The sequence below is a fragment of the Colobus angolensis genome, unplaced genomic scaffold, assembly GCF_000951035.1.
Source record: "Colobus angolensis palliatus isolate OR3802 unplaced genomic scaffold, Cang.pa_1.0 Scaffold18, whole genome shotgun sequence".
In the NCBI taxonomy this organism is placed as follows: Eukaryota; Metazoa; Chordata; class Mammalia; order Primates; family Cercopithecidae; genus Colobus; species Colobus angolensis.
In genome coordinates, this window is record NW_012114932.1 from 12,211,082 (window position 1) to 12,237,735 (window position 26,654).

Below are 26,654 nucleotides of genomic sequence, written 5' to 3' on the forward strand. Positions count from 1 at the left end.
TATCCTTTCTAAATAAAAATATTATTAATTTCTTTCTCTTAATATGACCCTTAATCTAAGGCTTGATTTTCAGATTGTAATTAGTAAACTGTGTTGATTATTTCAATGTTAAATTATTAGTAACAGTTAATTGGAATTCTAGTTGCCAAAAAGGTGAACAAAATATTAATCACAAATTCCAGAAGTAACTTTAATTTGATGTTGCCATTGATATCGGCATAACAAAAGCTTTTTATATTACATATTGTTCATCTGTATAATTTCCTCATCTCCTGGGGGCTGTCAAATGTGATTCCTAGTGACAATATTAATTTGCCTCTAACAATCAGAATTTATAATGCTATTAACATAAATATGAATAGCTATGTTAGATCTGTCAGCATGGAGAATCACATTTTCTTTGCATGTTACATATTTTTTCATATATCTATAAGACTTAGTTAATGAGACTCATGCAAAAATGTTATAAAATAATCGGAAAAACTACTCTCAATATAGCACTTTTATCTTTTAACTGTCATAAATATCAAGTTGAATCCATATCTACTAATTAAAATTGTTCTGCATACCTAAACTGAAAATTATCACAAAATTATATGCTTGTAAAATTATTTGAATTACACATTGTATGATTTAGTTGTGATGTAGCTCATTAGGAGGGTTCATATAAATAAAAATAACAAAACTAAGGAAGATTTTATTTGGGTAAAATAGATTTTTGGAGGGCGGGGCATTTGCCCCTTGTTATAGACATAAACATAGCATCTAGGTAGTTTAGAATATCATCTTGTTGTCAAATAATACATTGAAATTTTTGTCTCTGAAGAGTTCCTAGGATACGGAGAATGGCCACCTGTGACTGGGTTGGAGGTCATACTGCACCAAGCCAGCCAGACTGTGTATTCAGTTATGAGGTGTTTCTGGCAACTTCCTGGACTCAAAATAATAACCTAGTAACTGTCATTTTTCCATCAAAGTGCCACTCCTTTTTATACGGAAGGCTTTGGTCATCTTACTAATTATAACATAATAGAATCATCTTAATCTCTCAGCACTAAATAACTGAGTTTTCTCTTTGCATTGTATTAGGGATTGGCAAAAAATTGGCCATTCATTATGTTTCCTATATAACAAGAGGAGAAACTCATAATGTAGATGCAAGTGTAATCGTTCCATTTTCCTAAGTGCTGAATCCTACACCCTGTTAATTTAAAGTAGAACATTTTTTCCCTCTTCAACACTGGTTTAATGCTCAGGTAATAATTTTAAAGCTAGTGTGTGGGCATCACAACTGTGTATTTTCTCAAGCCTACATAAATGCAGAATGAACTCTGATTGCCTATTGGGTTATCTTTTTTGTATACAGAAAAAAATAGGTTAAACCCAAATTATTTCCTAGTCACATGTTCCTAAGGCAGGGTGTTCATGCACATGTGTGTATTTGTTTAACTAGTGATTTATCATAAAATTCATACTTTTAAGTGCCTGGTCTGTTTTAAGCATTAAGCTAGGCCTCAGCGCTGTAAAAGTTAGAGTTGACACCACAGTACCTGTTTGGAAGGAGCTTCCAGTTTATTATAAGAAATAGGAACATCCCACACCGGGGCCTATTAGGGGGAGGGGGAAGGGGGGAGGGATGGCATTGGGAGTTATACCTGATGTAAATGATGAGTTGATGGGTGCTGACGAGTTGATGGGTGCAGCATACCAACATGGCACAAGTATACATATGTAACAAACCTGCACGTTGTGCACACGTACCCTAGAACTTAAAGTATAATAAAAAAAAAAAAAGAAAGAAATAGGCTGTCAATCAAACTCTCTCTGAATGAGCAAGGAAAGACTTCAGAAAGGAGGTAAACATTTTAGTAGATGTTCAAAAGATCAATGCGAGTCATCCAGACTGATAAGGAGGTGGAGGTTTCACCAGGTACAGAGACAACCATGCCTGAACATTCTGGAGAGAAAGTAGATTGAGTCCTGAAAACCTTAATATCCCCCGAAGAATCAATACATTTTAGAGATGCAGGTGTGGTGCTTTCAAGTTAAGTGATTTCCTGAGGTCACAATGTTATCTAATAACACAGTAGGAGTGAATCCTAGGATTTCTGATAGTTTATTGTTGAACGAAATTAATTCCTAACATAAAGGGTCAATGGAAATGCAATGGTAATAAACTATATACATAACAATGCATTCATAGCATAAGGAAAAAATCTTGCAGTGTTAAACTAGCTTTAATTTTAGTTTATGAAGGGTAGACTTCTTCCGCACCATAGGCATAAAAGCTTTTCACAGTACAGGTATTTTCTCGATGTGTGAATTAAAATGTAATGCTAATTAATACTATTAGGTCACAGGATTAAATATATAATTCTTGCTGTCAGTTATAATACATCTGCAGACAGAAGAGAGATTAGCCTCCTGTTTAGAGGAAAAATGTGTCTTTGAGACTCAGAATATAGATTACATATTAAACCATGGGAGCACAAAGGAGTGACGATATCCTCAAAACATACATGCTATTGCAGTTTAAATGATAGGGACAGCGCTGTTGTGAAAACTGTGTTCAATAACATGTCTCCAAAAGGTTTGCCATGGTTGAAGAAAGAGGTCATCTTGTTTGCGAGATGGCCAGCTTTCAGATGGCTGCGAGAGTCTCATAATTGACCTAAGCAATAGTAGTTACTCTCCAGGTACCAATCATTGTGAGACTGAAGGATTTCTGGGAGAGTATTGATACTTGGGCTCTGCTCTTAATTAAAAATGTCATTGTATTTCAAGATATGTTTTCAAGATGAGAAAATATCTGTTTTTATTCTTGATGGTTCACAATAATTAATGTATAATAAGAAAACTTATCCTAGTTTGACAACATGTTCTGGAGAAGGAACTTGAAAAGAACTTCAAAATAATCATCTGAAAACATATGCAGCAAAATTATAGATGCAGTAAATAGATCAAACATATTTGAAATGAAAATACATAGAAAGTGATACATTTTCCCATGAAGAAATGGAGGTTCTCCTATTGAGAGAAAGTAAATCTACCTCTATATGATATGTAAGTGAAAACATGTATCACATAATATTGAAGAAAAATATCAAATGGAAGTATTAATGCCAGGGAAACTAAAAATTAAGGTGAAAATATCAAATAAAACAGTTATACTTGCAGTAATAATTACTATAACTTACCAAAAAGTTTACTCATTATTAATCATCCTTTACAAAACAATGCAGCATCAAAATGTATAAAGAAAAGACATAATATGAAGAGGAAATTTAATAATAGTTATAATGGGAAAATTCAAGATACTTTCCTCCAAATATGGCAGATCCAATAGACTGAAAAATGATTAATGATAGGAAGAGATTAAAAGGTATGGAAGTTCATTTCAAACACGATGAAGTTAATGGATACAGAGTTGGGAAAAGATGCATAGTAGAAAGTTGTTATATAGCATTTCTATCACACAGTTACAATAATTGTAAATAATGTCAAGAGCGTAGATAATAGTGAAATGTAGTGAAATAATTTAAAATGATAGCTTTGAATAGTTATTACCATGCTGATAATATAATTTATTAAACTATAACAATTTTATTCTTTTTCTTAACTTTTAGGTTCAGGGGTATATGTGAAGGTTTATTACATAAGTACACTCTTCTCATGTGGGTTTGTTGTACAGATTAAGTCATCACCCAAGTATTAAGCCTAGCATGGCTATGTTTAATGGCTGTGTCTAACAGTTGGCTTTCAAAATTCCTGAAAATTGGAAAAATGGAAAGCCAGGAGAAGCTGGCTGCAGAAACCAAAGTTCTTTCTGACTCTAAATCTTATTCCAGGGCATTTCTCTCAGGCTGAAAAATGTTTGGGGCCACCAATAAAGAGACAATCACAACTACTCTTTCATTCTTCAACAGGATCAAAGAAATTATCTCTCATAAGTGAGAGTTCTACGTGATCAAAGAAAGAGAGTTTCCATCAGAAATATTAAATTGCATCATCTTATTTGGTGCAAGGAATGAAACTGTAGCCCTGTCTTTCCTATCCATCTGTTTGAGAATTATAGTTGAGGAATGAAATGTTTATCAAAGGGACATGTTTCAGTGCATTTACTTAAAAAGAGATAAAAAGTCAGACATTTTCTGATGGAAACATAAGAAGTCTTAATATCATAAGGAGGTCAATTCACATCAAATCAATTTAGTTTATAAAATCTGAATTCTAATGTGAAGAAACTTTTGAATGAGATTTAAGAGGATAGTTTTTATATTTATCTGTATTAGAAAAAAGGAGAGTTTTTTCTCTTTCTTTTTAAAAATCTATTATATTATTATTATTATTATATTTTAATTTGGGGGTACATGGTGTATAAATTTATGGGTTATATGAGATGTTTTGATACAGGCGTGCAATGCAAAATAATCACATCATGCAGGATGGGGGTATCTATTCTTTCAAACATGTATCCTTTATGTTACAAACAGTCTAATAACACTCTTTTAGTTATTTAAAAGTGTACATTGAAGTTAATATTAACCATAGTGACCCTGTTCTGCTTTCAAATATCGAGTTTTGAAAAAAGAGAACAATGATAGAGTTATGAAAATCAAGCGGGATGCTACATACACAATGCTTTGCTCAGAGATTGCTTAAAAAATATTACCTTTTTTCCCCCCACCCGAGATGGAGTCTTGTTCTGTCACCCAGGCTGGGGTGCAGTGGCACGATCTTGGCTCACTGCGATCTTCACCTCCTGGCTTCAAGCAATTCTCCTGCCTCAGCCTCCCGAGTAGCTGGGATTATGGGCACCCGCTACTGTGCCTGGCTGACTTTTGTATATTTAGTGAGACAGGGTTTCACCATGTTGGCCAGGTTGGTCTCAAACTCCTGACCTCATGATCCACCCACCTCGACCTCCCAAAGTGCTAGGATTACAGGTGTGAGCCACTGTGCCCAGCCAACATTACCTATTTTTATATACACATCAGATATTAAATAGATCAAAACAATATTTATACTGCATATGCATGGTGCAAAATATCAAAGTATAATGAATACCCACATACAGACCACACATCTAAAAACAAGGATTATTACCATTCATTTAGAATTTGCCACTTACGCTCTTCCTGACCCTATCCCTTACCCCTCATCCTGCTCAGAGGTAACTTGTATTAGTCCATTCTCACGCTGCGGCAAGGACATACTTCAGATTGGGAAATTTATAAAGGAAAGAGGTTTAATTGACTCACAGTTCAGCATGGCTAGGAAGGCCTCAGGAAACTTACAATCATGGCAGAAGGCACCTCTTCACAGAGCGGAAGGAGAGGGGATGAGTGCAGAGTGAAGGGGAGAAAAGCCCCTTGTAAAACCATCAGCTCTCATGAGAGCTCACTTACTATCACAAGAATAGCATGGAGGAACCACCATCATGACCTAATCACCTCCCATGAATTGTCTCCCTCAACACATGGGGATTACAATTCACATTACAATTCAAGATGACATTTGGGTGGGGACACAGAGCTAGACTATATCATAGCTACTACCCTAAATTTTGTCTTTTTTATTTTTGCTTTTCTTTATAGTTTTTTACACGTTTGTATTCTATAGTAATTTATTAGGTAATTTTGGAAAATTTTGAAGTTTATTTAAATGAAACCATACTTATATATTTGCCTACATGTTTTTATTTTTTCTGTGAGAATTTTTTGGGATTGAGTCATGCTTTGTATAGCTATAATTGATTCATTTTTACCATTGTTTGTTATTCCGTTAAGGAATATCCCAGAACTTATTTACTGATTCTATTATTCATGTTCAGTTTGAATGTTTCTAAGTTTTTTTTTGCTCTTACCACCAGCACACCTTTGAATATTTATGTCTATCCACTTGTGTTAATATAAAAATTTCTCTATTTCATCAATACAAGTGTTAATGGTAGGATCAAGCAGAATGTTCATTTTCACATATACAAAATAATGCATTATTTTACATAATGTTCACATATACTAATCCTTCACCAGAAGTACATAAATGTGCTGTTTTGTTTTCTTTATATCTTTATTGATACATAATCAGATATTTTTTATTTATCTCAAACCTGTGAATACACAAAGGTATCTTGTATTATTCTTGGCTTATATTTTCTTTATTAATAATGAGGTTGATCATCTTTTTGTATGTTTATTCACCATCACGTCTTCAGTGAAGTGATAAACTTTCTCAGTTTTTTGACTGAAGTTGTCTTTATTTGCCCTTGTACTTGAAATACGTTTTTCCAGCTACTGAATTCTTGGTTGACAGACATTTTCTCTTAGTTCACTGAAGGTATCTGGCTTCCATTATTGTTGTTAAGAAGTCAGCAGCTGTCTAACTGTTGCTCCTTGAAAGATTCTCTCTTTTTTTATTTTCTCCCAGGATGCTATTAGAGATCTTTTATTTGGTGGTCTGCAGTGCTTAATTGCGAATTTCTTTTCACTTAACTTTTTTTGGATTTGCTTGGCTTCTTAAATGTGTCTTTTATCATTTCTGAAAAATTTTCAGCCACTAGATTTTCAAACGTAAACTTTCCTCTCCTTCTGAAACTTTGATTAGACATGTGATCCTATTATTTCATCTTATATCTCAGTATTTCTTAACATCACTTAATATTTTCCAGCTCTTTTTCCTCTTTGTGTGACTACATTCTGGATATTTTCCATCAAATTATCTTAGAGTTCGTTACTATGTTCTTTAAGTATGTCTAATTTTTTTGTTTTTTGAGACGGAGTCTTGCTCTGTCGCCCAGGCTGGAGTGCAGTGGCCGGATCTCAGCTCACTGCAAGCTCCGCCTCCCGGGTTTACGCCATTCTCCTGCCTCAGCCTCCTGAGTAGCTGGGACTACAGGCGCCCGCTACCACGCCCGGCTAGTTTTTTTTGTATTTTTTAGTAGAGACGGGGTTTCACCGTGTTAGCCAGGATGGTCTCGATCTCCTGACCTCATGATTCGCCCGTCTCGGCCTCCCAAAGTGCTGGGATTACAGGCTTGAGCCACCGCGCCCGGCCAAGTATGTCTAATTTGTTGTTGATTCCATCCAAAATTTTTTATACCTCTTTATAAATTGTGAATTTATACATTTCCTAAAATTAAATTAACCTTGCTCTCCTGGGAGAAACTCCACTTTGTCATGGAGCCTAACATATTATTTATTATTGGATTTAATTCACTAACATTATACTTTATGCTTCTAATGAGATTGTATTATAACATTTCCTTCTCCTAATTTCTTTAAAGGTTTGTATATAAATAGTATACTGGACAGGATTTCTCAACTTCAGTACTGTTGGACATTTGGACCAGATCATTCTTCATTTTGGAAGCTGTCCTGTACATTGTAAGTGTTTAACAGCACCCCTGGCTTCTACCCACTAAATGTCAGTAGTATCCACTATACCTGCAGTTATGATAGCCTAGACATGTCTCCAGGCAAGCCAAATGAACCCTCAGGAGGAAATTTGTCCCAATTGAGAACTACTACACTTTTAAAATAATCAGAAAGACAAGGAGTAAAGATTATCCTACAAAATGTATGGGCCATAGTCTTTCTAGCTGTCAAAGATAAGAAAGAGAAGTACTGTGAAACTGTCAGAATACAAGAAACAAAATCAACATTATATGCATTTTCTTGGATGGGATCCCAGAACAGAAAGGAAAGAAATACATTTTGTGAAAGTTGTGATGTTGTATGAGTGTTGATTTTCTGGCTTAAGTGTTAGAGAGGGTTAAGAAGAGTGTCTTTGTTTCTGGAAAGTACACATAGGAGTATTTGGGCAGCAGAGTGGTGATGCATTATATCTATGGCTTGCTTTCATTTGGGTCAGAAAAATACTACCACTATTAATAGTAGAGATAGTGGGGAGAGGGAGAGAAAAATATTAAAGTGAAATATTGACAGTAGAGAAATTTAAGTGAGATTGATAAGATAGTGCTTTGTAGTATTTTTCAACTTTCCTGTAAGTTTAAATTATTTCCTAGTAACTTATTTAAAAAAAATGTACGTTTCTTATTTTATGGTACATTGAAAATGGGTAAGTAAAACTTAAAAAATAGTATTACTGATCTCTTATATCAGGTATTAGGTAATAAATGCCAGCTGATGAAAATCATCTGGTTTTGTCACAAATTTAGTTATCTTAATTTTACAACCAAACCATTGAACCCACTTATAAACAAACCCTCCAATGCAAAATTTCTCCTAGATGGTAAACAAAATGGTTAAATGAGTCTCTGCCTCTCATAAGCTACAGTTTGAGCTACGGTTTGCAACTATTAGCTAACTTTGGGAACATTGCATTCCCACTCTAAATCTCAGTTTATTCAGCTGAAGGTAAAATAAAAATAATATATATTTCATGATTTTTAGCACTAAAGATAATACACATAAAATTTCTTTGCACAAGGCAATTCACAAATTGCATACAAATTTCACAGATATTGGCTATTAGTTTGTGAAGGTCTTTGATTAAGCAAAATTTTTCTTTGATAATACTTTAATCTTAACAGGAAAGTGGAGCTTTCATCTCCCAACTAGAGAAGTAATATGTTGAGTTCATTCACTCCAGCATATAAATTAATCATTTTATATTATTTTATAGAATAATTTCTGGTAGAGGACAGGTGACTAAGGGTCTCCTAGTCCCGGAAGGATATCTGGTCAGTTACCATTGCTGATGGAAATCTTTCCAATGTAGCCTATTATCAATGAACTACAGAATTCTCAAATATCAAACTTACTTTTCTAGACTTCATTATTTCACTCTGTTGCCATTTTCAATGTTCAGTTATACTGAAGTTCCATTTCCATTCTGCATACATGTTGTCTTCTTTTCTTTACTCACAATCTGCTGCCTATGTGAATTTTTCTCTTCCCACCTATTATCTTCTTTTGAAAGCTCACCCTTGTTCAAGGTGTGACAGGTGCTGCCACTTCTTTAGGCAGCATCCTAATCTAACCAGCCGGGATTACTCTCTCTCTTCCAAGCTTGCTCCCATAGTACATTCGGTTGCATAGGATTTCTACACAGGAATCATGAGTAAGATCCTCAGTGGTAGGCAGGTTTCAGTTTACAACTGACTCGTGTTCCATTGTGTGGAATGATAAAGAGATAGTATGAGTCTGCCTAAGCATCATCTGTGTCATGGTTCATATAAACAATGCATCCGTTCACTTTTGCAACCAGGGAGTGAATTCAGTCATTTGGCTAGTACCATTACAGGGTGAAATAATGAGTCCACATGAGGACATAATACGTCAAGTGAGTGAAGATTCAATTGTGGAGTTTCTCACTTGTACCATCTTTATGTAAGACTGATAATGCTTGCTAAAAAAAAAATTCTATTGTGCATTTCGCTTCAACATTACTCGTATCTTATTTGTCCTGCTCTCTATGAAGTGCTTAAAGACAGCATCAAAATCATATAATAAGCAATAATAACTGAGCATTTACTATATGCCAGTCACTGTGTGAGGTACTTTATATGCATTATGCATATGTAAATAATCCTCGTTACAGCCATATTAATTGGATACCATTATTAACCCAAGTTTTCTATTGAGGAAACTGAGTCTGAGAGATTTATTGTTGCCCAAGGGTTAATATACACTAATTATCAGAAACACGCTGGCTAATTCCAAAACTCAAATATTATCTACCATGTTATTCTTTTATAATGTTTATAAAATTTGATTGGATTCTTTTCAGGCCGTGAAAATCAAATTGTGAGAGAATTTATTGTATCATTTTAGCAGAAACATTTTACAGTAAATGTGTTACATTAATGGTTGCTAAGTTTGTTGAATTGCAAGGATTCCTTATGCCATGTTTATGGTTAAAATTCCTTGAACCATAATTGATTCATGTCTAAAGTCACGAACTATTCATTGTCTAAATTATATAAAAATTGGTTAAACTCAAATTGTGATTTATTGGCTCCTTCCATAAATGGAATCAGGAAGTTTTGACCAATCTATATCTGTTAGTCTGTAAGATATTTCCATTTATGTCTCAGGTAAATTGAGTAAGCTGCATTGATTGATGATATATGGTTTTTAAATATAAGATCACAGAATATAACATCTAAGTGATATGGCAAATATTTCAGAAAAAAAATAACTGAACAAAATACATTCCTACTTCACACCACTGTAAAACCAAATTAAAATAATATTAGAGGAATTGCAAACAGGGAAATGCCCCAAATTTTAGTTTTATCTCATAATAACATTCCTTTTTTGAGATTTTTCTAGGCTTTTAGTATTACCAAACTTCTTTTGCCTGAATAGTCAGTATATGTGTATTTATACTGGTTCTTAAAGTAATCCAACAAGCATGCACACAATTGATTAGTGTCATTAGAATCTATTTTATAAAACTGTGATTACACCATTTAAAAATAGGTATTTCATACTCAGCTCATGGAGCACAATTAAACCATTTTATGTTAATATTGTGTAAATGTGTGACTGAAATTTCTGCAGCACTCACTAATTATTTTATTGTCTATTAAAAGTTCTAATGAACCACTTAATTGGGTATATATATTTTAAGTTTAAAAGGAAAATATTATGGCATACTTTGAGGAAATTCTATTCTTCTACTTTAGATTTTATATATATATATATATTATAATAACTGTCTAGGTAAGCTACTTTAAAGTTATTTAAATTGAACTAGCTCAAGTCAGTTGCACCATACATTTAGATAACAGAATTTACAAATGTTTTGCTATAACTAGATTAAAAGGAGGTTAATGCTTCAATACAATGACTAACCTGGCAACAATTTTAATAGTAGGATCCACTAGGTCACGTAAGTCATTTCACTGTACAAATGTTCTTTGACTTAAGATGGGGTTAAGTCCTGAAAAACCCATCGTAAGTAGAAAATATAATTTGAAAATGCATTTAATACCTCAATAAATGCATCTTATGGTCAAAAAATCAAAAGTCAATCCATTGTTTGTTAAGGACTGTCTATACTGTAATTGGAAAGACAAGGCATAACCTACTTTCAGTCTTGAATATGTACACATCTCTCTCTGGCTAGTTATTTTTGGGTTTACCAGAAACATAGTTTGGCTACAATACAGACTGGAAATAATTAACATAAAATAAAACAAACTACTTTTAATGTTAAAAATATTATGAAGTTAGGAAAAATGCTCCAAAATAATTTTTCTTTCTAACTAATAATGTTATCTTCCTTTATCACTAGCTGCCACTCATTGCCAACTATGGATAGAATTTATATCTAAAATTGGTTCTCATGGACAGAAATTGTATCAAAATTAGAAGTAGCAAATGATGAAACTTTACATGCAAAATGGCTTATTACCCCACCATTCTTTTCATTCTCTGAACTCTCAAATCCTATCCTAGGAAAATCAGGATCAATAGGATTTTCATGTGCTCCTGATAAAAGGTTTCTTGTGCAGGTAATGGGGATCCAGGATAGAAATATGAATATAATTTGTAATTAAGGATTATCTAATCATTTACATGATCAGAATACACTATGTTTTGCTAACTCAAATGCACTTTCACTGAAATGAAAATACTCATTTATTGGTGCAAAGCCATATTTCTCTGAAATAAGAATACTGGTGTGTCATTTATATGTGTATTTTACTCTAAATTATCACCATCAATAAATCAGGCTATTGGGTGCTCAAAAATTTTTGGTAAGTTAATATTTATAATAAGACCTTTTCTCCCAGGAAGATAAACAGGGCATCATTTTTCTTTTGCTCAAAATTTCATTCAGTCCTATCAGCAAAATAAATTATAAAATTTTAGGTAAAGCAACTTTTTCTCCACAAAGCAATTTTCTCTTTATCAGTTGGTTCCAACTCACACTTGGTCTTACAACTAGAAAAAGGGCCATTGTAGTAGCAGAAATAGTAACTTGGCAAAACAAAGGATATCTGCCCATTTTAATTTTATACTGAGAACTGCATTGTTAAACAGAATTACAAAAGTATTTTGAAAATATCTTAAATATTTCAAGCTACAGTTGTTGTAATTGCATAAAGCTCAAGTCCTGCAAACTCAATTCATATTCTTACATTTAGCATCTTATTGGCTAAAAATCGATTTTTGAAAAAAATCATTGATAATTGAGATTGAGTGCACATCGAGTACACTGCAGTTATTCTTCTCAAAATGCTACTTTCTACTAGCATCAAAATAATGAGGTGATATAAAACCATTGCTGCCTCTGATTGGTACAATTTATTTGGCTTAGAAGCATCAGAGTATAGTGCTCTGGAATTTATAACTAGGTAGAAGCAATTTTATTTTTACACTTAAAACCATTAAAAGTCTTACTTCACAAGATTACGTGCTTATGACAGCTCATGCAGTTGTTTCGCACCAACTTTTCCCCATGATTTGCCATCCATTGATAACCATTGCGTGGGTCCTTGAAGCAGTCATTTCACTAGAAATTGCAAAGTGATGCTTTTCTAATTCTATTATTTATCCTTAATTTATTCTCTTGAAATATTCTACATACAATAAGTTTCTTTCTACTAGAGCTGTTCTGTTAGCCTTAAATATTCATTCTAGAAAGCCAAAATAAATGCTTATATCTATCCATTTTGTTGTAGATTTTCAGGGTAATAGGTTGGTGCCTGTAGTAATCTCCAACTGAGTTGTCCCCTTCCTTTTGTTCCCTTCCCTTAACTACTCATCCTCCTGAATCCCTCATTCTTTTTTACTAATGGATTTACAACTTTTATAACATATTTTATATGTTTAATCAATTTAATTATTATTTTCTTCAATGTTCTAAGTCTCTCTATTTAGATCAGCACAAGCTCTTTGTGATGGCTCTCATTCTTTTGAACTGGCTTCTTTAATCTTTGGTATCTTTCTTGTTTTCAGAAACAAAAAGATGGCCCAAGCTCACCTTATGTGTGTGTGTATATGCATGTAGATGTTTATAACTAGATTTTTATACTATAAAAGAATTCACTCATTCAACTTTGAGTTATTATGATGACTGAAGTAGTCAAGATTTTTCTTAATTCGTTGAATAGATGACAAATCTCAACTTATGGTAAATCACTGGAGTGGAGGCCATAAAAGGGGGTGGTATCTTGAATTGGAGAAGACAAATTTTGAGACACAATATGACAACTTCCAGTTTCCATTCTGAGAGCTTGAAAGTCATCACTCATCCTCACAAGAGAAAAGCTGAACAAGCCAACATGACTTAAAAAAATCTGTCAGATAATTAAAGTAACAGGACCAACAGCATTCTCAAAAATTGGAAAAACAAGTGAATATATTATATACAAATAAGATTGCCAGAAGAAGAAGTCATTGGAACAGTTAAACCAAAACTTTAAGGAATTCCAGAGGGTGTGTATAGACTAGCTTGAGAGTTACAATCTCCCCCAGATGCCTAATCTAGAGACATTCCTGTACTTTCCTAGGATTTACCTCTAGGATAAAACCCACCAGATTTTCAGATGAACAAGAAAAAACTCCATCATGTTTGGTAAAAGGGAAGAAATAGCAAAATTTTCTGAAAACCTAGAGCTTTGTTAACAAAGAGGGTCAACTTAGCAAGGCAAAGACTTCATCAGAGCCTAGTGATTTCCAGCATGAAGGAAGGTGTTAGTCTTCATGTCTCATCCAAGGGAGACAGGAGGAGTCTGAGATGCATTTCTAAAGGTCACAGCCCAGGGACACACATGCACTGAAAGACTGAGATCTAATCTCTCCATGCACCTTACTGCCCCCATCAATAAGGCTTCTGTAAAATAAGAATGGATTACAGTTAAAAAACCGAAAGATTCTGATTCTATTTAAGGAAGAAAAACCCAAAGAAAAACCCAAAGATGGCAAAACAAAACAAAAGCAAGGATATTAGAGAAACTGAATCCTTTGACAAATACAGACACAGTGAACAGCAAACATAGCCTGTCTTCTAGCCAGATAAACATAACACTGTACACTAAAAGCATAGCTATTTCAGTTACCATTACTCAATACAGTATGTCTAACTTTCAAAAACATTATAAGCATGATAAAAGGTAAGAAAAACACAATCTAAAGAGACAAAGCAAGCAACAGAACTAGACCCAGTCATGACAGATATTTTGGAATTACCAGATTGGGAATTTAAGGCAACTATGATTAATATGCTAAGGGCTTTAGTAGAAAACGTGGAAAATGTTCAGGAATTGATGGTTAAAGTAGCCATAGAGATGGGAGCTCTAATAAGGAATAAAAAGGAGAAGCTGAAAATAAAAAGCATAAAGAATGCCTTTGAAGAGCTCATCAGTACACTGAATATAGCCAAGGAAAAAAATTAATGAGCTTGAAGTTAGGTCAATAAAAACTTCCCAAACTCAAATGCAAAACAAACAAACAAACAAAACAAAGAAGTTGGGGAAAAAAACCCTAGAATATCCAGGAAGTGTGAGACAATTACAAAAGGTACAACATATGTAAAATGGTATTCCCATTTGTAAGACCATATGTAAAATGGTCTTCCCAGAAGATGCAGCACAAGAGAAAGGAGCAGAAAAATACTTAAATTATATGGCTAAGAGTTTTTAAAATTAATGACAGAAACTAAACCAAAAACAAATTATCGAAAGAGAGCATAGGATAAAACATTTTACCAATAGAAGAATAAGGATATTTATATCAGACTTTTTGATAGAAACCGTAAAAGCAGAAGAGACTAGAGTCAAATATTTAACATGTTGAAAGAAGAAATCTCTCAACCTAGAATTTTATATTCATTGAAATTATCCTTCAAAGAGAATAAAAATATAAAGACTTTCTCAGACATTTCTCTCAAGACAGGTATACTAACAAGAAATGATATATCTGTTTTGAGAGAAATTTTAAAATAAGTTCTGAGAGAAGGAAAATAATATAGATCAGAAACTAGGACCTACATAAAGAAAGGGAGAGTGTCAGAGAAGGAATAAATTAAAGTAAAATAAAATCTTATTCTTATATGGTCTAATAGAGAACTATTTTCTTAGTCTTACCACATCTAATAGATGATTGTTTGTTCATAGTAGTAACAGGAACAATGTGTTGGGTAATTATAGCATATGCATAAATGAAATGAATGACAGCACTGTTATAAGGGATGCAATGGCGGAACTGGAATACTCCATCATAAAAGTACCTGCACTGCCTGTGAAATGGTATGTCAAAGCAAATTTATATTAGTTCCAAATGTGCATTTCAAACTCTAGGGCAACCATTAAAAAGGCCAAGAAAAGATGTATAATTCATATGGTAAGAGGAGAGAAAAGGGACTCATGTAAAATGCTCCATTATACTCAGAGAAGGCAGAAAATGAAAAAAGAGATGCGATGTTAGCATTTAATAAAAAGAAAGTTGAAGTAGGTGTATTAAATTCACACAAAATCAACTACAGAACAAAAAAAATTATCAGTGAGGAAGAGAGGAATTTTTCATAATAAAAGTATTAATTCTCCAAGAAGACATAACAATTCTTAACATATATGCCCTTAACAGCAGAACATCAAAATACATGAGTCTAAAACAAATAGAATGGTAAGGAGAAGTAGATGAATCCACTATTATGTTTGGAGATTTCAACACTCCTCTATCAGTATTGACAGACCCACTAGGTAGGAAATCAATAAGACATTGTAATATTACACAGCATCATCAGCTTCTTTAAAGTTGTAAGATCTCAGAGGCAGAATTAGCTGCATGGAAATGAAAGGGTAGTCCCTGGGTGGTAGTGTAACCCTCCTTTGTTTGGATCATTCTCTCTGAAACTGTCCCAACTGTCCCAGAGAACTGATGTCTACTGTTTTGTTTTGTTATTTTGTTTGTGTGTGTGTGTTTTTGTTTTTGTTTGTGTGTGTGTGTGTGTGTGTGTGTGTGTGTGTGTTTTGATAAATATAGAAACTGACTCCTCTGGTCTGAAATCTTGAGAGACTTACATTTGTCTCATCTGTGCTCCTTCCTCAGGAAACCCACCCATAGGCCTCCACGATGTCAAAGGGCTGAAACTTACCAGATCACTGTATCCAGACAATGAGTTGCAAGACCCTTCATTCATCATAATTCCTGTTTACAAACTCCTCTTCCTTACCCTTCCTTAATTCCTGCTTTCCCACACATAGTTACATTTCTTCCCTGCTATATAAACCCCTAAGTTTAGTCAGTCGGAGAGAGGGATTTCAGACTTACTTCGCTTTCTCCTTGGGTACAGTACCCGAATAAATCCTTCTTCCCTAGCAATACTTGCCGTCTTAGTGATTGGCTTTCTGTGTGGCAAGCAGTAGAACCTAAACTGAACCTCTGGTGTTTTGGTAACAGAATGAGGTGAGAGAGGATCCCTATAGAGGTGGGATTTATAATGTTCCACATTTAATTATCTCCTGTGTTGGACACTGAGACAACAGTTTTAATAAATATATAGATTACTGAAAATTACTTTCCCTTAATTTATCTTACCTATTTACTGTAGACTTAATGGAAAGAAAGAGTATCTTCATTTTTACTCTCCTTTTTTAACTAACCTTGATTTCTGTTTTTGGTTTGTTCTTAACAAAGTTTTATTTGAAACAGATAGGCCCAATATACATCAAGTAGAAGCAGACAGTCTCTAAATTTAGAAAACGTAAGTAATGTCTATAAACCCTGGATTTACAATCAACATGTGAGTCTTAGCCAAATGAAATCTACTGGAGCCTGTGTTTAAGTCCATATTTGAATTATTATTATTTTCAAAAATGTGTTTGCTCTAAATATTTACCTCACAAGAATTCGTACACCAGTAAAGCCTAAACACTTAAACTACTACTCTAACCTCATTGATCACTTATCTTTGCTAGGTAACTATCATTAGCCTCTTATCTCACAGAATTAATGTCACTAATTTTAATTAAAGCTGAATAAAATTTATTGTTTTATTTGGCTATTTAAGCTTAATCTCTTAAAAGTCTATTGTGAAAGCAGGCCTTATATAAATGATAAAACACAAAAGCAAAAATTAGGTAGGCATTATTCACATTTGAGTCAATCTGATTTTCAATTGCATGATATAAACTCTTCAACTCTAAATTTCAAAAAATAGAAAAAGTGTAGATGGTACAACTACACATCATTTATGATAGTGTGAATCCCTATATAAACACACAAACACACAAAATGCATAAAGACTACAGCCATTAGTGTTATCTTTTTAAAAATTTAGGTAAATGTAATGGGTGAAGCTTTGGAATCATGGGCAATGATGTCAAAAAGATAGATAAATTGCTTGTAGACTCCTTGATAAAATATGCTGATACAACTAGCTGTCAATGGATGACACTATAAGATTTGGAAGTATAGGGTTCATGTCTTCTCTATATTTTTTTCAGCCATCTCTCTAAGATTTGCATAGCAGTGTTCTATCTGGTGTCCTATACTGCGTGGTCATTCAGGCACTACATATTCTCACCACCTGATCATCACAAATATTTGCTGCTGGAGAAAATGTTTATTATTTTGAACTGTTTGGACCTATGGCATTTATGACTGCAGTAATAAGTCACAAGCTAGGATTCAGGCAGAATGACTGAAAAATTTCAGCTATTTTCACAATCAATTTCAGTAGCTAAGGTCAAAGCAATCATGAGGGACCTTGGACTGCTTGCTAAGGCAGGCAAAATTACTTATTTGACAACACAATAATCTGTGCATTCAGGTGAGGTCTCTAGGTCACAGTTCAAGCCTGGCTCTTCTCTTGACTGCTTAACCTAAAAATATCTTATAATTTATATAGAATTTTATAATGTAAATAGTATGACTTGCAATTGTGTAACATGAATTTTTTAAATAAAATACCACTATCACTTAAAACAATATACATTCCAAAACGATGCTTAAGACTTACATTTAGAAGTGAATTCCTCAGAACATGAATTAATATTTTGCATGAGATGTCCTAATTCTAGACCAAGAGGGGCAGGCAATGACTCACACCTATAGTTGGGTCCTGGATGCTACAGTGAGCAATGTTGGCAACAGGATCCCGGAGTGAGCCCAAATAAACACATGACGTGTACTGCGAGGTGAACACTCAACATCACACAGCTGGTGAGTGGCTTTCTGGATTCAAAGTCCTGCTATGCAGTATTGCAGAAATGAATAAATCTGGCTTCCACTATGATTTATAGGATATCTCTGGCATTGAAAAAACAGAGTATGAACTAACAACATACTAATTTTTGTCAAAAAGATGTTGAATAAAGAACTGTTCAGAAGGTAGATAAGAAAAGAAGATAGCACACTGTACAGGGAAAAATAGACATCTGCTGTATGAAACCTTACAAATAGTAAAATAAATAACTGTTTATGTGTATTTCCCAATAATATTATTTAAGGCATTATTTTAAACACTTCACTGAATAATCAAAATATAATCTTAGTTTTTCATGATCCAAGGCTTTACCTTGAAATTCAAAATACACTTTCTTAACTCTATTTTAGGTTCTTATATTTTATTTAGTACTTTGATTGCTAAATGTTTGCTATTTACATAATGTTATCTTAGTTAACTGCCAAATTCTGATTGATAAAATTACAGATAATTTTTCCTGACAGAGGATAGGATTATCCAGATGTGGAATCCATGAAGTAGCAAACAATAAGTTAAAAATATCAAATTGGAATAATTTTGTGCACTTGTATTTTTAATGGGCAGTCTCTCCTGTGTTTAAAATATTGGGCACTGAAGTCAGAGAGACTTTTGATTAAATACAGACAACTTACTGACTGACCTTGAGCCAATTACTTCCATTCTCTTTGCATCGGCTTTTTTATTAATGCAACAGGGATTTAATAGTTTCTACCTTACTTTATGTTGTGAGTTAGAAATGAGATAATGTAGGTACTTGGTATGTACTCAATATAACTTTAGTCATGAAAAGGGATCAGCAATTTTGAGATAGCTCTGTGTTCAAATTATATACATACATATATATAATATATGTTATATATATACATATATATGTATATATATAACTGTGTGTATTAAAATAATAATAAAGTTTTAGAGTTCTTTTAAAAAATTATTATTATTATTTTAAATGGGGTCTCACTCTGTCACCCAGGCTGGAGTGCAGTGGCGCAATCTGAGCTTACTGCAACCTCCACCTCCCAGGCTCAAACAATCCATTGCCTCAGCCTCTCAAATAGTTGGGACGACAGGCATGTGCCACCCCAGCTGGCTAATTTTGGTATTTTTTTGTAGAGACTGGGTTTCACCATGTTGTCCAAGCTGCTCTCAAACACCTGAACTCAGGTGACCCGCCTGCCTCAGCCTCCCAAAGTGCTGGGATTACAGGTGTGAGCCACTATACCCGACCTTAAAAAGTTATAAATAACTTAAATAACTTTTTAAGGTTATAAAAAAGTTATAAATAATTTAATAACTTTTTAAGGTCAGGTGCAGTGGCTCACGCCTGTAATCCCAGCACTTTGAGAGGCCAAGGTGGGAGGATAACCTGAGGTTAGGAGTTCGAGACCAGCCTTGCCAACAAGGTGAAACCCCATCTCTCCTGATAAAAACAAAATTAGCTGAGCGTGATGGAGGGTGCCTGTAATCCCAGTTACTTGGGAGGCTGAGACAGGAGAATCACTCGAACCCTGGAGGTGGAGGTTGCAGTGAGCCAAGATCATATCACTGTACTCCAGCCTGGGCACAAGAGCGAGACTCTGTCTTAAAAACAAAAAAGTTATTTACATATATCCTGCATATGAAAAAATATAAACTCTAAAGGCAGAATTTAAAGAATAATAAAATGAACAACCATACATACATTGATAGGCCATTGTAACATGTAAACCATGCTCAGTGTTAGAGAAGCCTGAATTCACTTACCTGAGGGAATTCTCTTTTATCCTCAAAAGTAGCTGCAAGCCTGAACATTGTTCTATTCATTTCTTCACTTTTCCTAACAGTTTTATTACCTGTGTACACCTGCCTGACAGTAAAACTTTATTTTTGTCTTTTTTGAACCTACATGAATAAAATTACATTTTTCTCTGATGTTTACCTATCTGCTTAATAATACTGTTTAGAGCTTCATTTGTGTGAATATGTATTGTTCCAGAGCACATGTTGGCAAAGTTTTTCTATGAAGGGTCAGATAGGACATATTTTAAGCTTTCTGGGCAATGTAGTCTCTGTCACAATTACTTATCACTGACTGCAGCACAAAAGAAGAACTAGATAATACATAAATGAACGGCCATGTTCCAATAAATCTTTATTTACAACAAATAGGTGGTGGGCTCAATTTGACCTCAAGATTGTGTTGGCCCCTGTTCTAGATCATTTATTTTTCACTGACATACAGAATTATTTCATATTAATATATTGCAGTTTTATCTTTTTCACTGCATGGAATGATATGCTTGCATTTCACTGGAGTCATGGACTGCACTGTAAGTAAATTACACTTAAATGTTTAAAGAAATAGATAAAAGGTAAAAAAAAAAAATTGAACATTTGCAATTCAAAAACCCTTTAAGAAAAAAATCATACTTTATTGAAAGATAGTAAAGAAAACCCAAAGAAGTTAAGAAATATTCAGATACTTGGATAGGAACACCCAATTTAGTCAAGCTTGTATTCTTCAGAAAAATATTGGATTAATTCAGAACAATTCCTGTACCAATTGGTTTTTTTGTTTTCTGGGATTGTTGTTGTTGAGGAAACTAGACAAGCTGATTTTAGGATTTTTGTGAAATAGCAAAAGTAGAGAACAGCCAAGGGACTTGTGGAAAAGAAGTGGGGAAGAGAGTATTCTACCAGATATTTAAACCTTTAACTAAGATAGAATAGTTAGCAAGAGGTTTTGTTGAGCCTTTCCCAGTGTCTTTGGATGTGTAGACACTTACAATTTTACAAAGTCTAATTTATTTAATAGTTTGTCTTATGGTTAGTGCTTTTGTGTTTCATTTAATTTTTCCTCACTTTCCTATCATCACAGCTGTGAAGATATTCTTCTGTTCTCTTCTAGTAGTTTTATAGCTTTCTCTCTTAAATACAAACCCTTCATTCATTTCAAATAAATATTTGTATATGGTGTTTGGTAGGGGTCAAATAAACATATACAGTGATTACTTTTGCATATGTTTTCTGCAATAATAGTTGAAAAGATTCATGTTTCCCCATTGAAATGCTTTGGCAACTTCATCAAAAATTAACTGACCGTGTCATTGTGGGGCTATTTCTGGACTCTCATTCTACCCATTGATTACTTTTGTATATCTGTATACCAATACTACACTGCCTTGTTTATATAAGCTTGATAGTATGTTTCTTCTTATTAAATTTACTAAACAGTTGTTATTTTTATGTAGAAATGCAAATCCTTTTGTGTACTGATTTAGTACTCAGCATCATTGTTAATCTATCTTAATCATTCGAATTCATTTTCACTGGAATCTTTTGGGTTTCTATGTAGGTAATTTTATCGTATGACTACAATAATAATACTTTCGTTGCTTGTTTTCCAAATTGTGTATGCTGTAATTTTATTTTTCTTTTCTTGTTTTTGAAGCTAACAATTCTAGTAATGTTGGTAGTTTTGATGACAGTGGGTAGTCTTGATTCTGATTCTGAATATGTTGTTTTCAATATTTCACCAGAACAGATATTTGCTACCAATGTCCTTTAGCAGAATAGAGATGTTTTCTTTAGTTCCTACTGTAAGAGATTACATCATGAACAGATGTAGAGGATGTCAGCAATATGTGGGGTATGTTTCAGTAAAAACTCCCTCCTCCATAAAAGCAAGGAGATAACTGGAGACATTGTAAGAACCAACATTTTCCGGACTCTGGAAATTAGCCAAAGGCTTGCAGCAACCAAGTGAGCATTTTTTTTTCAAGATAAATGATGAAACTTGATAAAAATAGACAGTTTTGTTGCATTTTAACATGCCTTAGTTCCATCTCCCATTTTCCACTATTCTGTGGCAGCCTTGAAAAATAACTGCTGTGTGGTGTTGGGGCCCTTTCAAAGCTTCATTCCCAATCTTTTTCTTTTCTTTTCTTCTTTTCTTTTCTTTTCTTTTCTTTCTTTCTTTCTTTTTCTCCTTTCTTTCTTTCTTTCTTTCTTTCTTTCTTTCTTTCTTTCTTTCTTTCTTTCTTTCTTTCTTTTCTTTCTCTCTCTCTTTCCCTTCCTCCCTCCCTCCCTATCCCTCTCTCTCTTTCTTTCTTTCTCTCTCTCTCTCTCTTTCTTTCTTTCTTCTCTTTCTTCTTTTTTTTTTGATGGAGTCTAGCTCTGTCACTTAGGCCGTAGTGCAGTGGCGCGATCTCAGCTCGCTGCAACCTCTGTCTCCTGGGTTCAAGCAATTCTTTTACCTCAGCCTCCCTAGTAGCTGGGATTACAGGTGCCTGACACCATGTCCAGCTAATTTTTGCATTTTTATGTGGTTTCAACACGTTGGCCAGGCTGGTCTTGAACTCCTGACCTCATGTGATCTGCCTGCCTCGGCCTCCCAAAGTGCTGGGATTACAGGTTTGAGCCACTGTGCCCAGTCAGACTTATTCTTTTACCAGTCGGATGGTTACCTGGAAGACCCCATTGGCAAGATTATCCATATTTGATCTGACTCAAGCTTTTCCCCAGGAGACATTTGGTGAAAACAATTACAGCAAAGTGTTTAACTTCATGACTCCTTGAGGCGGTGGATAGCGGTTGGGCAAAAATAGACAAATCAAAAAACTTGAACAGAATAGTTGAAAACTGAAATATTCATATGAACTTTGAAAAGCTCCAACAGTTTTTTGAGTATCTAAAAGACTACACACATACATAAGGTTGCGTGCATGCAAAAGGCTACGCACATGCTCAGGGTTGTGCATATGTACCCAAATGGCCTGAGAAGTCCCTACATTCTCATCTTCACTGACTTTGAGGCTCTGTGCAAGCAGGAAGAGAGAGGTAATACAGAATTGTCAACTGCCTGGTTGAGTGTTAATTACATGCCCCAACAGATATACAGAACCCCTGGTAAAGACTGGGAGACTTTTTCATTCCAGGCATTAAGACAATCTTTGTTAGCTCGCTATTGAACTAGCTGACGGAAGATCTAAGGACCACACGTGCCAAAATATATAGACATTACAAATTTAGTTCAGAAAAGTCACTGAACAAACACAAACTATAATAAGCAATGACAACAGCAAACCCCAGATTTGCCACATATAGTGTTTAAAATGTTCACTATTCAGCAAAAATGTGAAACATGCAAAACAAGAAGAAAATATGACCCACACACAGAAAAATAGTCACTCAGTTGAAGCTGTCCCAAGGAAGCCCAGATATTGTACTTACAGATGTTGTAAGCTATTCTAAGTGTTTTCAAAGAGCTAATAAAACTATGTCTAAAGCAGGGTTCCTCAACCCTCAGCCCAGACTGGTACTGGTCCATGGCCTGTTAGAGCCTGGGCTGCACAGCAGGATGTGAGCGGTGGGTGAGCAAACTTTGCCACCTGAGCTCTGCCTCCTGTCAGATCAGCAGTGAAATTAGATTTTTATAGGAGTGCAAACCCTATTGTGAACTACACATGAGAGGGATCTAGCTTGTGCACTCCTTATGAGAATCTAACTGATAAATGATGATCCGAGGTGCAACAGTTTCATCCCGAAAACCATCCACATCCCTGCACCCACCAATACAAAGATTGTCTACCAGGAGACTGTTCCCTGGTGCCAAAAAGGTTGGGGACCGCTGACCTAGAGGAGAGAAAGAGAACTCTTTCTTACCAAATAGACATCAATAAGAAAATAGACACCAAGTACATATGAAACCACATATATACATTCTGCAGTTGAAAAGTAAAATAACTGAGATGAAAAATTCACCTGAAAGGCTCAAAAATAGATATGAGTAGGTAGAAAAAAGAATCAACAAATTTCTACAAAAATATGGAAACTGAAATTTAAAATATAATAGCAAATACAACCACTTCAAATAAAATGAAAGACTTAAATCTAAATCTAACAAAACATGTGCAAGATGTTATGCTTTCAAGCTGCTCATGTTATATTGAATCAGTTTCTTGCAGGTGGAATGTTAGATCATTTTTAAAAAGTCTACTTTGCCAATTTCTGATTTTTCATTGATGTGTTGAGACCACTGCATTCAAAGTAATTGTTAGTATATTAGGGCTTAAATATTATTATTTAATTAATAATATTAAATGGGGTCTAATAGTAAGGCCCTGTTATTATTGATTTTCTGTTTTTCCTATTTCCCTTTTCTTACCTCATGTGGTTAATTATTTTTAAAAATGGATTTTGATTTAATTAACTGTGATTTGGGGCATAGGGTATGGTTTTATTAGTGGTTGCTCTAAATATTATAATTTACAAATGAAACTTATCACAATTTACTAAACTGAATATTTTACCACCTCATGTGAAGTATGAAAAGTTTACTTCCATTTAGTTCCCTTTATCTGCTCCACTTTTAAAATATAATTGTCTCAAGCATTCCTCTATATACATTAAATGTTACATCAGAGAATAATTTTTGCTTCAACAATGAAATGTTATTTAACAAATTCATGAGAATCATTTAATATATTTATCCAAATTTTACTAATTGTTTTGTTTTTTTTTCTTTTCTGAAGTTTCAGTTCTGTTATTCTTTTCTTGAAGAACTTCCTTTTGCCTTACTTTAATGATAGATTTTATTATGGACAAATTATCTTAGCTTATCTTTATCTGAGAATATATTTAATTTTCCCTTCATTCTGGAAGGATAGTTTCACTAGGTATAGACTCTGCATTTGATAGTTTTATTTTTTCATCTTCTTTCAGCACTTGTGCTGCTTTGGGGTCTGTATTTCAGATGAGCAATCTACTGTCATTCAAACTGGAGTCCTCTTGTAAGTACTAATATAGTCCCTCCGTATCCGCGGGTGCCATACCTAGGGATTCAACCAACTGCAGATTAAAAATATTTGAAAAAAAATCAATAAAAATAAAAATAATACAATAATACAAATTTTAAAATAACAATACAACAGCAATTTGCACAGTATTTACATTGTATTAGATACTACAAGCAATCTAGAGATGATTTAAAATATGTGAGAGGATGTGCATGGGTTATATATAATACTATGCCATTTTTATAAGGGACTTGAGCATCCATGGGTCCTGGAACTAATCCCCCATGGAAATTGGTAAATTATTTCTTTCTAACATATTTTAAGATATTTCCTGCCTTTAGCGTTCAAAACTTTAAATATGATGTGGCTTGACACAGAGTCTTTGTATTTATCCTTTACAGATTTTACTTAGCATCTGAATCTACAGGTTTATACTTTTCATTAAATCTGGAAAATTTTTAGTCATTATTTATTCAAATATTTTTTCCAGTCCCAAACTCTTTCTCCTTTCCTTCTGTACTTCAATGAAAGGCATGTTAGATCTTTTGTTATTGTCCCACAGGTAATTGAAAGTTTGTTCACTTTTTACTCTATTTCTCTGTTATTAAGTTTAGATAATCTCTGTCATTCTATCTTTAAGTTCACTGATTCTTTTATCTATCATATTTTTGCTGCTATTATGTCCATCTGTTAATGTATTTTTAAAAATTTAGTTATAGTTTTCAGTTCTGTAAATTTGTCTTATTCTTTAAAGACATTCTATTTTTTGCTGAGCCCTTCTATTATTTTTCATTTCTTTCAATCTGTTTTAAATTGCTTGTTGGAAAATTTTTATGATGGCTGCTATAAAATATTTGTCAGATAATTCTAACATCTGAATTATCTCATTGTTGGTATCTATTGATTTTCTTTTCTCACACCAGTTATTTTCCTGGTTCTTAGTGTAATAATTGACCTGTCATTGTATCCTGGGCATTTTGTGCATTGCATTGTAAAAGTTGGATCCCATTTATTTCCAAAATATTTTAGTTGTGAGAATGAAGACCTGAGAGGAATGAGCCTCTTCCATCTTGGCCAGCACCAACAGTCAGATTTATTTATTAAATCAAAATCATTTTTGTGTGCTTTAAATAATCCTAATATAATCATGCTATATCAATAATTTTTACATTGCTAGATTTTATTTGCTAACTTTATATAGGATTTTTATAACTGTCTTAATAATCAAGATCATCTTGTTATTTTTCTATTTAACAAGTGTCAAAAATGGGACCAGTATACATAGATTATGAAATATCAATTCAATTCCTTGAATGGGTTTGGGACAATAAATGATTCTTTAAATAATTTCTAAGTAATTATTCACTTTATATAGGGCTTTAACTTATAAAGGTAAAATATTTATAACATTTTATCAGTCTTAATGTGTCTTTATTTTGTTGTATCTCCATGTCCTCTTCTTTGACTTTTATGTTTTACCTACTCTCTTATTTTTGGTCAGTCTTCTCTAATTTTCCTAGTTTATTCATTTTTTTCCGAAGTGCTGACTTTCAGTTCTGTTAGTCTTTTCTTTTATATTGTTTGTTTGTATTTAATTTAGTTTTAAACTATTTTCTTTGGTTTTATTATGTTATTTTCTTATATCTTAATTGGGATGCTTGTCTCATTGATTTACAGCCTTTCTTCTTCTGT